General features: G+C 51.0%; 1 protein-coding gene across 2 annotated transcripts in view; it reads right to left on the bottom strand.

Moving 5' to 3' along the window:
- The window catches only part of CTDSPL2 (CTD small phosphatase like 2), a 29,069-nt gene extending 14,643 nt beyond the window's left edge, over positions 1-14,426 (bottom strand). For both annotated transcript variants that reach the window (XM_058846483.1, XM_058846484.1), the window contains exon 1: positions 14,256-14,426. The gene's annotated coding sequence lies outside the window, so the exon portion shown is untranslated. The remainder of the gene's footprint in view (positions 1-14,255) is intronic.
- Between the last annotated feature and the right edge of the window lie 5,362 nt (positions 14,427-19,788).

Raw genomic sequence — 19,788 nt, 5'->3', positions numbered from 1 at the left:
AGGTGACAGGACACTGTCAGGGTGACAGGATGGCAGCAGGGGTGACAGGATGGCAGCAGGGGTGACAGGACACACTGTCAGGGTGACAGGACACAGTGCAGGGGTGACAGGACACAGTGTCAGGGTGACAGGATGGCAGCAGGGACGGAGCACTCACGCTGGTGGAGCTCTGGGCTCAGGCAGCAGCAGGGGTGACAGGACAGTGTCAGGGGTGACAGGATGGCAGCAGGGGTGACAGGACAGTGTCAGGGGTGACAGGACAGTGTCAGGGGTGACAGGACACAGTGCAGGGGTGACAGGACACTGTCAGGGTGACAGGACACAGTGTCAGGGTGACAGGATGGCAGCAGGGACGGAGCACTCACGCTGGTGGAGCAGGAGACAGGCAGGCAGCAGGGGAGGTGACAGTGTGTGTGGGGCCAGGCTGAGGATGTGACACACGGAACAGGCTGGCCCAGCCGCGCTCTGTGACCTCCAGGAGCCACCAGTGATGTCATGGAACAGCTCAGCTCGGAGGAGACCATGGGCAGCACCGAGACCAGCCCTCCCCAGCACTGCCAGGCCACACTGACCATGTCCCCAAGTGCCACATCCTCCAGGGATGGGGACCCCACCAGCAGCTGGACAGGGCTGGAGAACTCCCAGTAAAGAAATTTTCCTTAATATCCATCCTGAGCCTCCCCAGGCCCAGCCTGAGGCTGTTCCCTCTCCTCCTGTCCCTGTTCCCTGCGAGCACAGCCCCACCCCTGACACAAGTGAAATTCCAGTGTGGGAATGAAAATATTACTTCAAATTTGCTATAGTGTAAGCTGCCTGATTTTTCCAGAACTGAAACAAATATCAGTCAGACCAAAGATAAACCAATTTAATATTTGTCAATGGTGAGCACATATTTATCCAGCAGGGAAACGCTCAGCTCCTCCCTGCAGCCCTGCCAGGGGCTCCCTTGGCTCACTGCACACCCTGGGTATCAAGCCTGGGGTTATAAATACCTTTAATGGACTTAGCAACAGGTACCTACAATCCTCTCAGAGACAGGAGCTTGCTTTCCTAGCACTGGATCCACTTGGCAGGGGAGTTTTTATTGAATTGTAGTTGTGATTCTTTCCTGAACCAGGCTACAAAACTTAACACGGTGAAAATAATCAAGTCTAAACGCGTTGGAGCATTTCCTTGCTCGGAGCTGCAGGATTTGGATTTCCCCAGCACGTGCCACCCCTGACAGCACATCCAGGTCACCAGGGACTGAGCCCGGGCTGCCACTGCCACCTCCAGTGCCAGAGAGTTTTGCTCCGGGAAATCAACTCCCAAAACCCTTCTCTCTTCAATTACTTCTACACTTAAAATAAACCCAGAAAGAGTGGGGGGGGAAAAGGAAAAACCTTGTTCCTCAAGAGAGAATTACATGGCAAAGAAGGACTAAAAGGAATATCCAATCAATAATTTGTGGGACAGGAAAATAAAACGCAAGAGCTGTTAAAAAGCAGCAGCTGAAGGAGCTATGGCTGCAATAAATTCCTTTTTCCTGAGTTCACACACACCAAGTGTCAGGCTCCCTAGCATGACAATACTGTTGTTATTCCATGGCACAGGTACACTGGAGTTACAGGAAAGAAATTCCTGTGAATGACTCATATTTCAAAGTGAGAGCACACCTCCATGGAATGTGCACTTAGGGATGGTTTATTTCCCACCACATATCACACTGCTGTTTTCTCTACTTGCCCCCAAAGTATTAAAAGGAAAATTAGGTGAGGCACATCTAATTACAGGGTTTGGGGCCTTCTGATACAGGAAAAGGTTGAAGATGGTTAAAAGAACAATGGTGAAGAACAATAGGAAGAGGTAAGTGACAAAAAGATTCAAAACTATAGTGTTGAACAGTTTCTCCATTCAGTTTGGCACTCAGGAATAGCACAGAACTGCCAGCACAGAAATCAATCTATCCCAAACAGAAATCAATCTATCCCAAACAGAAATCAATCCATCCCAAACAGAAATCAATCCATCCCAAACAGAAATCAATCCATCCCAAACAGAAATCAATCCATCCCAAACCTCCACACCACAGGAGCTCCAGAGGATTCACACTGCTGGGACATGTCCAGAGTGTGACTTTGGTGACAGCAACACGGGAGGTGAAAAACTTCTTGTACTGATCTGGGGCTTTTCTTGAAACATTTTTTACACAAAGCCAAGAGAGTAAATGATTGTTTAACATTTCTTCAGTTTAGAGTAAGAGCATCAAGGCAGGGTGTGCCCAGAGCTGAGAGCTGTCCCCAGGTGTAGCAGCGGTGACACCGGAGGGGTTTGGCATGGAGGGAGCAGCAGGGTCACTGTCCCCAGTGGCACAACCTCCCTGAGAGAGGATGAGTGTGATTCCTTCAGCCACTGCTGCAGCAGGGCACAGAGCCACAGCACAGGAACCAAGAGCAGATATCCTGTTCTGTTTCACACACAGCCACAGCAGAGGGGACAGCAGTGTCACAGCTGGGATGTGACACAGAGCCCAGGGTGGGGAAACATCCCCAGGAGGAGATGGGATCCCAGAGCCAGCAGGAACCCACTCACACCACGCTTGGGACGTTCTCAGGGGACACAGAGCCCGGGCTGGTGACACAATGAACCTGGGCTGGTGTCACACAGAGCCCGGGCTGGTGTCACACTGAACCCGGGCTGGTGTCACAATGAACCTGGGCTGGTGTCACACAGAGCCCGGGCTGGTGTCACAATGAACCTGGGCTGGTGACACAATGAACCTGGGCTGGTGTCACACAGAGCCTGGGCTGGTGACACACAGAACCCGGGCTGGTGACACACAGAGCCTGTGCTGGTGTCACAATGAACCTGGGCTGGTGTCACACAGAGCCTGTGCTGGTGTCACACTGAACCCGGGCTGGTGTCACAATGAACCTGGGCTGGTGTCACACAGAACCCGGGCTGGTGACACAATGAACCTGGGCTGGTGTCACACACACCCTGAACTGGTGTCACACACCCTGGGCTGGTGTCACAATGAACCTGGGCTGGTGACACACTGAACCTGGGCTGGTGACACACTGAACCTGGGCTGGTGTCACACAGAGCCCAGGCTGGTGTCACACAGAACCCGGGCTGGTGTCACACAGAGCCCGGGCTGGTGACACAATGAACCCGGGCTGGTGTCACACAGAGCCCGGGCTGGTGTCACACAGAGCCCGGGCTGGTGTCACACAGAGTCTGTGCTGGTGTCACAATGAACCTGGGCTGGTGTCACACTGAACCTGGGCTGGTGACACACAGAGCCCGGGCTGGTGACACAATGAACCTGTGCTGGTGTCACACAGAGCCTGTGCTGGTGTCACACACACCCTGTGCTGGTGTCACACACCCTGAACCGGTGTCACACACCCTGAACTGGTGTCACACAGCCTGAGCTGGTGTCACACACCCTGTGCTGGTGTCACACAGAACCCGGGCTGGTGTCACACACCCTGTGCTGGTGTCACACACCCTGAACTGGTGTCACACACCCTGAACTGGTGTCACACACCCTGAACTGGTGTCACACACCCTGAACTGGTGTCACACACCCTGTGCTGGTGTCACACACCCTGTGCTGGTGTCACACAGCCTGTGCTGGTGTCACACACCCTGAACTGGTGTCACACACCCTGAACTGGTGTCACACACCCTGTGCTGGTGTCACACACCCTGAACTGGTGTCACACAGCCTGAACTGGTGTCACACACCCTGAACTGGTGTCACACAGCCTGTGCTGGTGTCACACACCCTGTGCTGGTGTCACACACCCTGAACTGGTGTCACACACCCTGAACTGGTGTCACACAGAACCTGTGCTGGTGTCACACACCCTGAACTGGTGACACACACCCTGAACTGGTGTCACACAGCCCCAGCCACACGGGAGGGACTCGCTGGCAGGACTCAGCCCCGTGTGTCCCCACCAACACAGGGTGAGGCAAAGCCTTCACCCAGCCCAGCCCCAAAGCACCACTCACACCCCAAGGAAACACTCTTTAACAGCTCGAGATGTTGAGACTCTTCCCCTTCAATGACTCTTGGCCTTTTTTAACCAACTTATTCTCATTCTCCAGAAAATTACAGCCATTTCATGTCACTCCAGCAGATGTATTTCACATCTTCTAAGGTACTGCATTACTTGTCACTGTTCTCCAATCTTTAGGTGTGTTTTTCTGCCACTGCAGAACTGAGGCAGCAATAAAGCAGGAGACCCTGACTCAAAGCAGTCTGGAAGTGAAGCTAGTCTGGGGTAGGTGAAAGCAAAATAAAAAGGCACTGATTTATTAAAATAGCAAATCACCCAATCTGTACTATTCAGATGTTGGTCCTGGGTTATGAAATCTGGATAAATGTATAAAGCAACCACAAGTTCCACCAAAACAACAGTAAAGAATTACAACTGTCAAAGGCACCTCTAAATTCTCCCTGTTTCACTGAAAGCCAGTTTTCTGCTCCTCCCCACCTTCCAGGGACTAAATCATTTCCATCTGAGATAAAATCCTGCTTGAAATCCTTGGTCTTCAGTGGCCCTGTTCAAACCCTGATCCCTCAGGACATCTCCCCTGTGCTCACTGCTGCTCTCCCCAGGTTTGAGTATCTCCCCTAAAGCAAACACATCCTTAGAAGGATTTTCCCAAAGAAGCACGGCAGCTTTTCACAAGATCTTTTTACAAAACAGATCTTTTGTTCCTTTATTTTTCTGCTCCAGCCATCATATTTCTGTTTTGCCATTGCTTTGCTAGTGAGGCTTTGTTTTGATTATACCAAATGCGTTTGGAACTGAAAGTTTATTCCCTCCCAGCCAAGATATTTTTCTCTTTGCACTGAGGGTACACGCTGGTAATTAATTCAGGCTTTCCAGTTTGTGTCACTCCAAGCAAGGGGGGAATTTGGGGAGCTGGGGCAGCCACGGGACAGCAAAGCTCAGAGCAGGAGCCCAAAGGCTGCTGCAGAAATCAGAACCTGTTCACACCCTGGGGGCTGCCAAGGTGACAACTTCACATCAGCCACCTTCAGATCTTGTGGGGCTCCTGAGAGGCTGGGAAAGGAAAGTTTGCAGAGCTGGGGTTTGGGAGGAGCAGGAACAGATTCCACAGAAGCAGCACTGCTCCTGCTGGGATTCTGGGAGGGAGCAGCTGTCCCCAGGCTCTCTGGACATTTAATCCACACTGCCAGGCACACTCCGAGCCTATTTATGGAAGCCAAGTCCCTCTGTCACAGCCCGTGGCACAGCCAGGTTGCAAACACTTCCTGAAGATCTTCTGGGATGTTGTCTGACTAGAAAACAATCCTGAGCAGTTACCTGTTCTTCAGCTCACCCATATTAGTTACCTTTCCAATTAAAAACCCACAATCCAGAGACGAGCAGATTAATAAAGCCAAGTGAGTCTGTGTTGGAGTGTGGAAGCCATGGAGTAACTCCTGTGTTTGTGAGGAGAATCCAGGAATTCCTGCAAGGTCTGCACAGCAACAGAGCTGCCTTGGCTTAACTTGAGCAGAACCCCCAATCCTGCTGCACCTCACCCGAATCCTCCCGGGGGATCACAGGCACAGTCCTGCATCCCACAGGACCTTGTCAGGTATCTTTTAAAGGGATAGATAAGGCTTCTGCCTGCTCCTTTGGCCTTAAAAATAGCAGACTATTTTTATTGCAGGATAAAGACTCTTTCAGTGATAGTATGATTCCCATTGTGAACACTTTCCTTGGTGCACTGGATCCCTTCAGAACCCTCCCCAAGAGGAGAAGCTCTGCTCTCCCCTCTGCACGGGGCTGCCTTCATGTTCTCCTCACACCCGGCTTCCCTGATTTAAAATAAAAAATCATCTGCTAAAAATGGGGAAAAGTCCAGCACTGTTAGGATTTGTATTACTCAGTGTCCAGAAAAAGTTTAAATGAATCATTTTCCCTTATGAATACATGCTGAATTAATCCTGACTCTTTCACAGCCCATCCTGTTAATTCTTACAAAATTGCAAATCTCAGATTAATTTGTGCATGTACCAGAGTTAAAACATGAAAATAAGTTCTAAAGGTTTAACATCTGTACTCATTTGTGAGTGATACTAAGTTTTTACCCTTAAAACATAATATTGAGACATGATGAACTTGAAACTTATCCAGTCTCAAAAACTTGCCTGAAGCGAATTTCAGAGACCCACCTGATTCCATCACAACGAGGCTATTTTATACATTTTATTTTCATTCTTTTTTTCCCCCCCTGTTTTATTTTGGGTGAAAAATCCACAAGAAAAAAAACAAAACCAACAAGCCTTGTTGCCTACTCAATGGAAAGTTATAGGCAGTTTCTGCTCAATATTCCAATAATACAAAGTATTAATAAGCACAAGCTACCAATGACAATAGAAATTTTGTAGGGTAAAACTGCCCTGCACTCACAATGCAATATTTCCAGCCCATTTCACCCTGAATTTCTCTTATTTCTTTCACAAGATCATCACCTGCAGGCTGGTCTAATGTATCTCTGTCACTCTGAAATGTGCAGCATGCACTGAAATAACTTTGTGGCAGATGTGGCTCTGCCAACAGCCGGGGGATGGCTCTGCTGGGCCAGGAGATGCTGCTTGGCTCGTGCCTTGCTCTGGGGAGTGCCCTGACCTCCAGACCTCCTCAAAACCTGGGCTGAGGGCTCCTCAAGCAGAGGAATCAGAGAGAGAAGTGCTGGTATCACCTGGGAGCTTCCACGGCTGCTGGATTTGTCTCCAGTCATTCCCCAGAACGAGGAGTGAGCCTGGGCTCTCCATCAGGAACTCCTGGGATCAGGAAAGCACCAAGCCACCTTCCAAAGCAACACAAGTCTTGACCACGGTTACTTCATCACATTACAAAGCAGCTACAGTAGAATTTGGGGAATTTTTCCAGCTACTGAGGAGATCTGAGTTAAATAACAAGTTGAAGTCCTTACCCCTTATCCAGGCACATTCCACCTTGCTTCCTCGCCTAGCCCACCTCTGGAATATTTAAAAACTGGCACATTAAAGTAGGGAGAAATTCCTTGCTTCATCCTTTTGGTATCTCATGTGTTATAAAACAGAAATGAGTGTTTTTTTAATTCTCTTGGAACACAGAGGATAAGCAAAGCCCAGGCACCTGAGCTTGAGCGAGCATCTATTGCAGAGCTGGGTGCAGGAGCACTGAGGAGTGTCAGTGCAGCCCCAGGGAAGGAGCAGAGCTGAGCAGCACATGGAAAAGCCTCATTGTGACCCATAGAAAATGCAGAGTTTCTCAGTGCTATCCTGTGGATGCTGACTGGGGGCTCTGAAGCCTCTTTTACAGCCTTTTCACCCCGCTCTGTCCCTCCCTGCTCTCCCAAGGGGTTTACCAGCACAGAGGGCAGCGGGGATTTATCAGCACGGAGCACTTGAGTGCACAGCCAAAAACAAAACAGCACAGGGACAAACCAGCCTTTACCCCTGTGGTCCTGAGCAGCACCAGCCATCTGTGGGCACTGAGCCTCTGGAACTGCCAGAACAGCACAGGAGCAGCTCCACACTCAGCTCACAGCCCCAGGCAGCAGGAACACAAACCCATCCAGCACAGACACAGCACACAAACACCCTCCAAACCACCTGCTCATCTGGAAAGCACATACCACCAATGACAAATGTTTACTTTCTAATCTTCAACTATTTCATGGTTTAAAACCCTATTATGTTAATTGACTTAGGACATTTCTACATTAACTATTAATCTTTGAGACGGAACATTATCAAACCTTTTCAGGTATATAACAAACCAATCTGCTATCAAAGGAGAATTATCTTCAAATAAGTCCAACAGGGTAATTACACCTAAGAACTAAGCCTGACACCTCTTCACCTGAACCTGAAACTCTGCAGTCCATTTTTCCAACTGAGCTCCCAAACACCTTTCTCTTAAAAGTACCAATGAGCTTCCCAGTCCCTAAGCAGCACAAAAGTAAAGGACCCTAAACCCAGTAATTACAGTTGTTTAGGAATATTATTTTAGCTACAATGAAGTCCTCCAAAGTTTCTTCCAAATCCTTATTTTTAAGAACATAAAAACATCAAGATTACACTAACTTTATTTTCTCCTGTAATCTTTATAATTTCTGGCCTGATAAGCAAAATAAACAAGCTTTGCCAATTGTATTTAAACTGATTTAACTACAGCTGCTTGGTCTTGACACCAGCTCAAGGTGTCAGACAAACTGAAGTAGGTAATTCAATCAAATACACTGCAGTTAAATCCCACATTCACAATGCCTGCAAGTACCTTGAACATTCTTGTAAATATTCCTGCTATTTATTAAATACTTCCTTTACATTTTGTATACAGTTTCCCCCCTCTGAAAGCAAACCCTAAACCTTCAGTTCACACTTGCTTTGGCAAGCCCCAACACAGAATGTTGCCCAAAGAGCGAATAAGGAGCTGTCCCTTATTCTCTTTTCCTTTCTGAACTCCTGACCACTGTCCATCATTTCCCAGCTGCTCCCAGAGCCTGGGGCACGTCCAGCCCACAGTGCCAGGACCAGGAGCTCAGCCCTCACCTGCAGATTTCCCTCTCTCCCAGGTGATGGACTGGAATTGGGTACCAGCATCCCCAGCCCAGAGCATTGCTCCAGATGACAAGAAACCTCCTGCACCCAAACGAGCTCCCCTGGGAGGGTAAAACAAGAGAAGCTCCCAGGATGGGGAGGACAGAGAAAGTCTCAGGTGGGGTTACATCCTCTGGAAGGGGCACTGGAGGATGAGGCAAGGACAAAGGACAGTCCCCAGCTGTCACCTGGAGCCAGGTGAGCTCTCCTGGCTGGAGCAGGGCACTCTCCAAGCACAGCAGTGACTGGATGGAAAGCAGAGAAGGGCCAGCCTGGAGGGAACTCCAGCAGGTGAAGTGAAATCCCAGCCCAGGGAAAGAAGCTCAGAGCTGTGTCAGGCCTGGCTCCAGCACTGCTCCCCTCTGTGCTGAGCAGAGCAGCCCTGGCCTCTGCCTAGACTAAGGAGACCTGTGCTAGGCTGGGTCTAACCCGCAGCTTTCCCAGGCCTGCAGCAGTGTTGGAAAAGGGAAGGGGGGATGCTGCTGCTCCCCAGGCAGCCCAGGAGGGCAGGGGCAGGCACAGCTCCCTGCATGGGGCTCCCCACTCAGCAGCATCAGTATCCCCTGGGGTACAGCCTCAGCCTCACACTGAGCTCCCTCCCTTCCTCTAATTAGCACCTCCTCAAGTACAGCCTAAATCAAAGCAATCACCAATCATCAGGGTTAGAATGGCCATGGGTAAACTGAGTTATGATTTAGACTGAATTGGTGCAGCACAGGCCAAACTGCTCAGAACAGCTGCTATGATTTGATCAGAGTTCCTGTTACTTTATTAACTTAAATTGGCTATTCTCAAACACAGCCTAAATAAGGACAGGATCCCTCCCGTCCCTGTGAGGCTTTGAGGATGTTAATGTTCCCTGCAGCATCACCTCCCGGGCCCTATTCTGCTGCTAACAACACTCTTGTTTATACATATAAGGTAATTAATTTACAGGTAAGTTCTAATCCAAATGCTTTAGACTTCTAGATTCTTTTCTCCCACTTACACTTGGAATATTGGCAATGACTAGTAGGATGTATTTTTTGTAATTGTGCTCCTTAAAGTAAGTATCCACAGCTTATTTTCCAGATGCTGTGGAGTTAACAGCTCCTGTTAGTTAAACTTATTTTCATGACAGCGCTATACTTAAAATTATACTGCTACACTAAATACTATGAGCACAGAACCAGAGGTGTTCCATGCATCCTAACTAGACTCCTCAGCCACCAAAAGGGAATTCTGAATTCAGATAGGTTAGGACTGTTAGGGACAACTTCTATTTCCATCATCTCTTTTCTAGGTAACTCCAGCAGAAGCATCACTTGATGGGCAGTGGATCCTTGTTGGATCTAATGCAGCACAGGCACTTCCTAAATGTTTGCTCTAGGGTTATTTTCAGCAGGATGCACAGAAATCTGGCTGATGGGGCTGGACTCTGAAAACTTCCCCCGTGGGGAGCTGTATTTTGACTGTCCCGATAGGGCAGAGATCAATGCTCTGCTGAGTTAATCCCGTCCAGCAGCAGCTGCACTCTTCCTTCCCCTGGCATTACCACAAACACTGACCCATCAGATAGGGAAACTGAGGCAGCAGAGGCTGTATCTCCTCAGATGCCACATGGAGCAGTGCTGGCAGAGGTGGAAGTGCACTGCAGGCTGATGCTCCACTCCCTGTTTTCTTACAGCAGATTGTCCTGATAAGGGTTTTCCTTGGATCACAGGATATGATGAGAGAACTTATCATGTAAGAAGTTAAGAGCACCTTAATCAAAGTAATTACTGAAACTGATCTGATTGGGAAGTAATCTATTTAGAAAAAGTTAGGACTGCCAACTGGGAAGCTCCAACCCAGCCCCTGAGTTGATTGCTTTAGATGTGGATGATTTCCCACTTAATTTTTCAAGTGCTATTGAAAATGTCTTCATCTGTGAATGTCAAATATTTATTTTTCTAAAACACTAAATAATGGCCATCTAGGCATCTCAACATGTAAACAACATGTTAGATAGGCTTTCAAGCACCTGGGTGAACGTGAGTTTCTCTGAAGCAATCGGAAGAGCTGCACCTCACTGCAGCTCTGGTGGCACTCCAGGGAAATTCCCCCGGGACAGAGCTCTCGGGAGGGCTGGCACTGCCACATCCTGCTCCTCTTAAACCAGCTGCTGAGAGCCTGTTCTTCCCTCCCAGGATCCCAGCAATGATTCCATTTGAACGCTCTGCCCCCAGAAAATCACAACCCATCAGTATTTGATTAATCAGCTCTGCAGTTGTGGGGCGTATTTGCATTTTCTGAAGATTGGGATGTACAAACATCAAACCACAGAACTGTAGAATGGTTTGGGTTGGGAGGGACCTTAAAGCTGATCCTGTTCCAGCCCCTGCCAGGGCAGGGACACCTCCCACTATCCCAGATTGTTCCAAGCCCCAGTGTCCAGCCTGGCCTGGGACATTCCAGGGATCCAGGGGCAGCCCCAGCTGCTCTGGGCACCTGTGCCAGGGCTGCCCACCCTGCCAGGGAACAATTCCTTCCCAATGTCCCACCTATCCCTGCCCTCTGCTGGGAAGCCATTCCCTGTCTCCTGTCCCTCCAGACCCTTGATAAAGGGTTTCTCTCCCTCTTTCCTGTTGGCTCCTTCAGGTCCTGGAAGGCCACAATTAGATCACCCTGAAGCTTCTCTTCTCCAGGCTGAACATCCCCAGTTCTGCCAGGCTTCCCCACAGCAGAGCTGCTCCATCCCCTTGGTGCTCTCCTCTGGACTCAGCCCAACAGGTCCATGTCCCTCCTGTGCTGGGAACCCCAGAGCTGGAAGCAGCACCCCAGGAACTCCTCATACACAACAGACAAAACCAATCTCCTATTTAAAACGTACAAGAGGTGGTGACGGTGATTCAGGGGCCAGCAAACGAAGGGATTTCATTCAGAGCTGGTCCTTTACTTTCTGGGCTCAGAGGAATAAGAATCATCACATCCCATCTACTCTCAGTGATGAATGAGAAAGGCACTTGTGGAGAGGAATACTCCCGAGGAATTACAGAACAAGGATGCAGTCACAGAGGGAGTGTGTGCCAGGGGGCAGCTCTTAAATCTGGGATAATCTTAGTGGTCCTGCACTGACATTACCAAAGTCTAAAACCCATCAGACATCAGAATTGCTTCCCTAGGGAGAGCAGGCTGAACTTGTACAGGGTTTGGACAGGGCACAGCTGCACACACATAACCAGGAAAAGGCAGTTTTGGGGTTATGTGGTTCCATATTCAGCTGAGATCCTGAAATGATCACGATGATGCTCCGGAACCCCAAGGTACTGTCCCAAAAGGGCAAGAAGTCTCAAGCTCCTCTCAGAGCACACATATGTCTAGAAATACACAGGAATGTTAAATTTCTGTCAAATTCCAGTCCTACTTCATGCATCCTGCTTTTACAGACCCCCAGAATGGCTGAGGTAGGAAGGGAACTCTGGAGTTTCTCTTGTGCCATCTCCCTGCTCAAGCTTTTCTCGCAAGTTCTTGCCAGAACAGCTCAGCCTGACTTTCAGAATGGCTTTTACAAAGATGTGCAAGTGCTCCAAGTTATTCTTCCACTTACACCTGTGGAAAAGTTTCCTCCACAGGAATGAAACGTGTGCTCAGAAATGTGTCAAAAGAGCACATGTGATTCCTAAAGTCTCCTGAAAACATGATTTCTGTTGGTGTCAACCTCATGGCTTTACAAGAGATCAAAGAAAAGCCAATGCAGTGTGGAAAAACTTGGGAAGGCGAAGACTCAGCTTCCTTTTGAATTCAGACAACTTTTTCTGTTTTTTAAACTGCTTTTTGCTACTGAGCCTCTGCCAGTGTCACATCCTTGTGCTGGGGAACCACCACCCTGGAAGGGAGTGACCAACACTCGTCGTGCAAGGCTGGGGATGGAAAATCACCTTTCAATTATGAAACGCACGTACGGCCCCAGCACACGTGGAATGTTTACATCCTTAGAAAAACGATCCAACTGTCCCATCCAATCTCCAGGGCAGACTGACAGGGGAATTTTTCTCTAATAAAGAGCTTTGATGAAACAGGAATGTCAGCTTTAGTGCACACTGCACTGACTGGAACAGGATCAAAACTAAGTTCCACACGATGTTTTCAGGGGAAAAGAGGAGAATGTTTCATGGAATTTAAGTCGGGATTTGGCTTGCATCCTAGAACATATATCTCGTTATGAAAACTGCTGAAACACTTTTAAGTGGGCAAGCCATAAGTGTCCTTGGAGCTATCCAGTCAACTGGAAGTCACACGGGCAGAACCTCCTAAAGGGGAAAAGCCTGAAAATGGTGAGGGAGGGGCAAGTAATCTTGGAATCTTATCTGTTATCCAGAACGGCTCCCTTGTGCCTACAGCATGAAGTAGTTACAACTTGTTTTCTGCTATTGTCACAGATCCAGGACGTTACTCTGGCTAAATCACAATCTCTTCCTGCCTCAGTTCATCCATGTGCAAACCTGGCTCGCTAACTCTTACCTTAATGTGTCATGGGGCTTAATTAATAACACTTAGGTCTTTTAAGTCCTCTACAAACATTAACTACTTCTTGTAACAACTCTCCAAGGTATTATTATTCCCATTTCACTCATGGAGAAACGGCAAAAGAGGTTGTCACTTGCCCAAGGCAACACAGTAATAGTTATACTTAGAGATCCTCTTCACGGACTCCTCTAACAGTGGAAGCATATCAAGAAAGGCAAAGACAATAACGACCAACTCGAAATTACTTTTGAAAGTGCACCGTAAGCACCTGGAATACGATGGAAAATCCCTCCCAGAGACAACAGGCTTGGGACCAGAGAAAGCATCACAACTGTCGCCGCAGAGAACGATGCACCCAGGACAGACCTAGGCTTGAGCTCACCCAAACAGCCACACAGACACAGCCAGACCTGTCCTCTCGAGCGCTCTTAAGTACCATAAAATTGAGCAACAGGCTTGTACAGTGCTCTCCAGTAACACGGAGCGAGCAGATAATCAATGTGGTATGCAGCACGCTAATTCCTTCCGCCGCGTTCCCAGCAGGGACCGGGAATGCCAATAGCGGCCCTGGCGGGCGGGGGTCCCGCACGGTGCCGCCGCCCCCACCGCTGACAGCGGCAAACTTGGGGTCCCCTCCGCGCTGACATCCCCGGAGCCGCGGCCGGGCAGCGCGGAGCCCGTGCCCCGGCCCGGCCGTGCCCGTCCCGCTGCCCCCGGGGCCGGTGACAGCCGCGTCCGGCGCTGCCGCCCCGGCGGCGACAACAGCGGCAGCAACAGGCGCGTCCTGCGCGGGACCCGCTCGGGCACGGCCCGCGATGCGCCCGCAGCGCTGCGGCCCCGGCCCGGCCCCGGGGCGCGGGACGGGCCGGCCGGGCGGACCCGCCGCAGGCCTCGGCCTGGAGGGGCGGGCGGGGGGTGTCAGGCGGGGTGACACCGCTCCGCCGCTCCCCGCGGCAGGGCCGGCCCGCCAGGGCTGCGGCCGGGGCTCGCCCGGGGCTCCGCGGCGGCCGCGGGGGGCGAGCGGGGCGGACGCGGTGTGTCCGCGGGCGGCGGGCCCGCGGCGGGCAGGCCCCGAGGGGACATCCCGCCGGTCACTCGGAGCGGCCACCCCGCGCCCCCACCTGATCCCGGGCTGGGACCCGCGCGGCTCCGCCGCGTCACTCACCTGAGGGAGCGGGGGCCGGGGAGCGGCGCCGCGGGGCCGCGCTGCGGGCGGCCGGGCGGCCGGAGGGTGCTGGCGGCGGCGGCGGCTCCGCGCTCCGGGCGCTCGGCGCTCAGCGCTCAGTCGCCATTTCCCGCCTACCGACCCGCTGCACCGCACCGAGGGACCCGGATGGCAGCGGGGCCGCCGCGCAGGCGCGCCCGGCCGGGGGAGGGGGCCGGGCCGGGGCAGGCCGGGAAGGAGGGAACGGGGCCTGGCGCGGCTGCGGCGCCCGAGCCCGCGGCACCGGCGGCGGAGCCAGAACCGCCTCGGCCGCTCCGCGGTCCTGGCGCCGGGCCGGGAGGTGAGGGGAGAGGGCGAGCGCTGAGGGGCCCGCGGGGGCGCGAGCGGGACGGGGCGAGCGGGCAGCGGGGGCGGGCCCGGGAGCAGCGGCAGCGCCGGGCGACACTCGCCGGGGACGGACGGACGGAGAGAGGGACGGACGGACGGACGGAGGGAGAGAGGGACGGATGGAGAAAGGGACGGAGGGATGGATGGCCGGAGAGAGAGACGGATGGATGGACGGACGGACGGACGGAGGGAGGGATGGATGGACGGAGAGAGGGACGGACGGATGGAGAGAGGGACGGACGGACGGACGGAGGGAGAGAGGGACGGACGGAGGGATGGATGGACGGAGAGAGAGACGGATGGATGGACGGACGGACGGACGGAGAGAGGGACGGACGGATGGAGAGAGGGAGAAAGGGACGGACGGAGAGAGAGACGGATGGATGGACGGACGGACGAACGGAGGGATGGATGGACGGAGAGAGAGACGGATGGATGGACGGACGGACGGAGGGAGGGATGGATGGACGGAGAGAGAGACGGATGGATGGACGGACGGACGGACGGAGGGAGGGATGGATGGACGGAGAGAGGGACGGACGGACGGACGGACGGGCAGCGCCGCTCTTGGCTCCGGCCGCCCCCTCCCCGCGCTCCCCCCGGCGCTGCCCGCTCGCCCTCCGTCCCGTTCCCGCAGCGCAGGACGGTGCTGCCGTGTGCTTTCGGTTGCTGTTTTAAGTCGCCTGTGGAGTCTGGTGTGAAGTTTTATTTCCGCTTTCTCTTTTTCTTTTTCTAGGCAGCCTCTTTGTGTGTGAAGTGCTGAGGATGCCGCGTGCTTTGCTTTAATGAAGCTGCTTGGCTATCTCTTGCGGTATAGGAGTATAGTGACGTTACATTTCTCATTTCAGTGCTACTGAACTTGGATATCTTAATTTTTCTCTTGAAAAACTTTCACTTTTACTTACCAGACTTTGTAGCAGACATCGGTTCTCAGGTTCACCTGTGTTATGACAGGATAATGTCTCAAGGTATTGCCCAGAACGGAAGGTTTTTACAGGAGTATCTGGAATTCTCTAATTTAGCAGTAAAGAAACCTACATGGGTGTTGTGTTTCCTGGTACCTGTTCACTCCATGCTTAGCTTTTGAATGTGGATCAGATTATAGAAGTCCCAGCTCTCTAGTCACCTAAAATATTTATTGGCTTGTTAAAGAGAAGCACATCTGCTGCTGTGAAGGCAAGATTTGTTTTAGAATTCTGTCACAGGACTCTGCTAGTCTGTCTTTAACAGAAGACACTATAAAGCTAAGTTTACCATAGAAAAGAGGTCATAGGAAGGCAGTGGAAAGTCGTTCAGAACAGGGAACCATATTCCTTTGGAGCATTCAGGTATTTATTGTGAATATTTTGTAAATGATCAGCTGTGAGAAAGGTTAGTTTGGGCATGTTAGAGCCTCATTAAGATGGTTTGGCAGTCCCTTAGGAGGAACTCGTATGGCAGGATAACTGTGTGATGTCTCACACTGTTACCCCAAAAGGACATCACAGATACTTAGAAAGTGGGAGTTTTGGGAAATGGTGGGTGGGAATACTCTCTCGAGCCGTAATTAAAAAGAAGAGCTGCCAGAGATGATCCAGCAAGATTCAAAGCAGGCAGGTATTTGTGTGAGCACCAGCACGGCCAGAAGCGCTCTGAGATTAATCGTGTGACTCGGGGTTCAAACCGATCCTTATGGCAATGACAGCTGGCCTTTTCTGTGTGACAGGATATCAAAATTTGCTTTTCACAGTGCCTCGCACTCTCCTCGAGTTCCCTGGTGCTGAATTAGGGAGAAGGGGCTGCACTGGCAGGAAAGGGAATATGGGAAATCATCTTGCTGATGGTGTTGCTGTGCAGGGAGAAGTTCAGAATCCCCACGGAGCAGGGTCCTGTACCCGAGCACAGCTTCAGCTCCGTGTGGGACGTGTGAAAACCCAGTGCAGGCACACGGAGCCTTCGGAGCTCGGAATGTGCGTTTGGGCCAAAGAAAAGGCTGAGCTGGCAGCCGTGGGCTTCCCCTTGCCAGAGGATTTGCTCCTCGAATCTCCTGAGATTCGAGGAGCATGTTTGCTTCACTTCACAGAGAAACTGAAGGGGAAATGTGCAGTTGTCAGGCCATTGCCCATTCCTGCAGTGGGATCCCGACTGCTCCTTGACCATTCCTCGTGGTTTAGGATTTCCCCTCACCTCTTTCCCCCGAGCCTTGCAGAGCCCTTAGCTCTGTGTTTATCCATCATATAAACCTCCAGAGCGAGCTCCCTGATCCTGCAGAGCTGATGTGGGGCAGGTTCAGTGTCTTGGGCAGCTGTTTGCAGCATCTGCAGCTCACTGGGGTGGGGTTTATTCCAGTTCCAGCTTAACTTCAGCGCCTGGCACTTCTCAGCAAACTCAGTTTTCTTTGGGTTTGTATCTTACTGTTGCCCATTTCCCATGTTTGCTGTTTCCTTTGCCTTTCTGAAGGGAATCAATTCCATTGGATAGTGACCAGAGTTAAGAGAAGCAGCTCCCAGGCTGTGCTGCTCCTCCATCCCCAGTGTGTGGGAGCCAATCTGGCTGTCCAGGAGCAGCTCCAGACACTCCAGCTGACAGCAGCAGGGATTCATCTGCTCCAAATCCCCCCAGAAACACACGGGAATGAACCTTGTGTTTGGTCTGGCACGGTGCAGTGCTGGAGAGTGGCATGGGACATTCCTCCAGCCATGGAAATGCACAGCCACCAGTAGTCAAACCCAGCTTTGGGAAGTTGAACTATAGATTACCCATCCCAGTAATCCCAGGGTGGCTACAAGGGGTTCCACATAGGTTGAGGAATTGGAGTATTATGGTTTCTATATTGGCATAAAGAAGTTCAGGCATAAATATCATTACTCTGTTTCTGGCTGGCTTGAAAATTCCACTGCACTCTCATAAATAGGGAGAGATGGCCCTGGTTGGTTTTGTGGGTTTGTTTTCCTGTTTTATTTAAACTACAGGAATCTGGTCTCCTCAGTCCTGGAGCCAGCTGGAACAGCAGGACACTGCTCCTCCTTATAAAGTGCCTGATCTCACATTTTCTAGTTCATCACAGCAAGACTTTTGATCCTATCAAGTATTCTGCTCAGTCTCCTCAAGAAAGGTCCCAGGTTACTTCAGCTGGAAGTTCCCTGCTTGGGTGCCAGGTTACTGAAAGCTCTGTGTATCTCCTGGGATTGCAGCTGACAGATGGAATTCCACATGGCATGTGAAAATTCTCCTTAATAGGGATAAAGGAGAAAGTTTTCAGATAGAGAATTTTTTCAGAGGTGTGTGTGTACAGGGAAATGGGTCCTGCTGAGAGCTCAGGACCTCCAAAACCACCACATGAACCAGCACAGTTCAATTCAGAGTGCAAACTGTAAACAGGGGCAGTGAACAGATTCATAGAGAAGAAAACCTTTTGTACTTTCTGTATGTACTAGTGCAGAACACTCACAAGCTCTTCTGTCCTGCAGGCTTCGGATTTCCCACTGTTGCTGGGTTTGCATGTATAAAAATGTAAAATTAAAACATTTAATAAAATCTACAAACTATTATCTTGTGTCTGTTTCTTGTCACTTCAAAGTATTTTTAGCTCTTCATGGCTGTTAAAATGCTGAAAAATGTGGGGGTTTGTTTCATCTAGAACTGGGTTTGGCCTGTTGGCAACATCCTGCCCATCGGTTTGGTTTTCCTCATTTGGAAATTAAAATGGGTTCATCAGCGAGTCTTTGTTTTTGTGGGATCTGTGTGACTTTGGGAAGGCTTTGGCAGAGTCTGCTGCAAACCTCCAAAACTGGGCAGCTAGGACGGGCTGGAGTAACTGGAGTTGTTTCTCTGGCTGTTGGGTGGAGATGCCTGCATTTCTGACACTGCCTCAACTCGTCCCTCAGCCTTGGCAGGGGAATCTCAGCTCCCTTCTCCTTGTTTGAAATGCATTGCCACGTGGATCCAAGGGATTTATAACATTCCTCAGACCCTGGGTGTGGGTTAAGATGTGGCTGTGTTGTGTTTCTCCTGTGGACCCCGGAAGGTGAGAGCTGGTTGGATTCCCGTTGGATTCCCGTTGGATTCCCGCTGGATTCCCATTGGATTCCTGGTCTCGCTGGGTGCTGAGGGAAGCAGCTGCTGGAGATCTGTCAGCGTTGTCTGTGCTGCCATTGCCATGGCAACAGGAACTGGCTCCACACAAACGGCACAGGCTGTTGGAAGAGCGTTTTCCAAACAAACGCGAGCTGGTTTGTCGCTCTCGGTGCTCGGAGCCCAAATGGAGCTGCACAGCCCAGCTGCAGGGGCAGCTGTGAGCCCACAAATCCTCATCTCCTGCCTGGGGAGATGCTCCAGACCCCTCATCACCTCTGTGGCCTCCTGGACCCTCAGCAGTAGCCCCTTGTCTCTCCTGAGCTGTGGAGCCCAGAATTGAGCACAATACTCCAGATGTGGCCACACAAGGGTGAGGCAGATTAATCACTCTGAGGGGAAGGAGGAAAGAAAGAGAAATCATGGAATGCAGAGAAAAAGAAAGGCAGAGGAGGAACATGGAGCAACCCACCTTCGGCACAGGAGCACAAGAGGGAAGGTCCTGTTGATGGGCAGGGAAGGGAAAAGCAGCTGAAGCTGTGAGTACAGAATGGTTTCATCTCAAAATTTCACGAGTAGCTCTTTATTTAGGGGTCTCTCCAGGCTGTGTCATGTGATGCTGCAATTCCACTTTCTAAATGCAGAAACTGAGAGGAATTTTGCCACTGACACTTGAAGTAGTAATAAACTGTCTTAAAAACCCATAACATAATTGTATGAGCATTGAACTTTTATTTAAGAGGTTCACTGAGCTGGCAAGGAGCAATCCTGACCCATTACTCCAGCCCAGCACCAGAGCACAGGGGTGATTTCAGTCACCCTCTTCAGGGCCTACAACCTGTGTCCACAGGAGCCCTTGGGGGAGCAGGGGGGACAATTCCCTTCCTTCCCACCACTGCAGAGCAATGGAATCATCTCCATCAATTCTGGAAGTGCTGGAACACACAATACAGGAAAGGGTCTGACTTACAGGTCTGATGGAGAAAACCAAACCGTGGGATGTGGTGGGTGTTGAGGATCAAGGGATTGAACTGGAAATGAACAGGAGTGGCTGGAGCTGGGATGAACACTGGGACATCACACCAGCACCCAC

Source organism: Poecile atricapillus, chromosome 11 (assembly GCF_030490865.1).
Source record: "Poecile atricapillus isolate bPoeAtr1 chromosome 11, bPoeAtr1.hap1, whole genome shotgun sequence".
Taxonomy (NCBI): domain Eukaryota; kingdom Metazoa; phylum Chordata; class Aves; order Passeriformes; family Paridae; genus Poecile; species Poecile atricapillus.
Note: the sequence above shows the minus strand (reverse complement) of the source record. Positions and strands in the feature narration are given on the sequence as shown.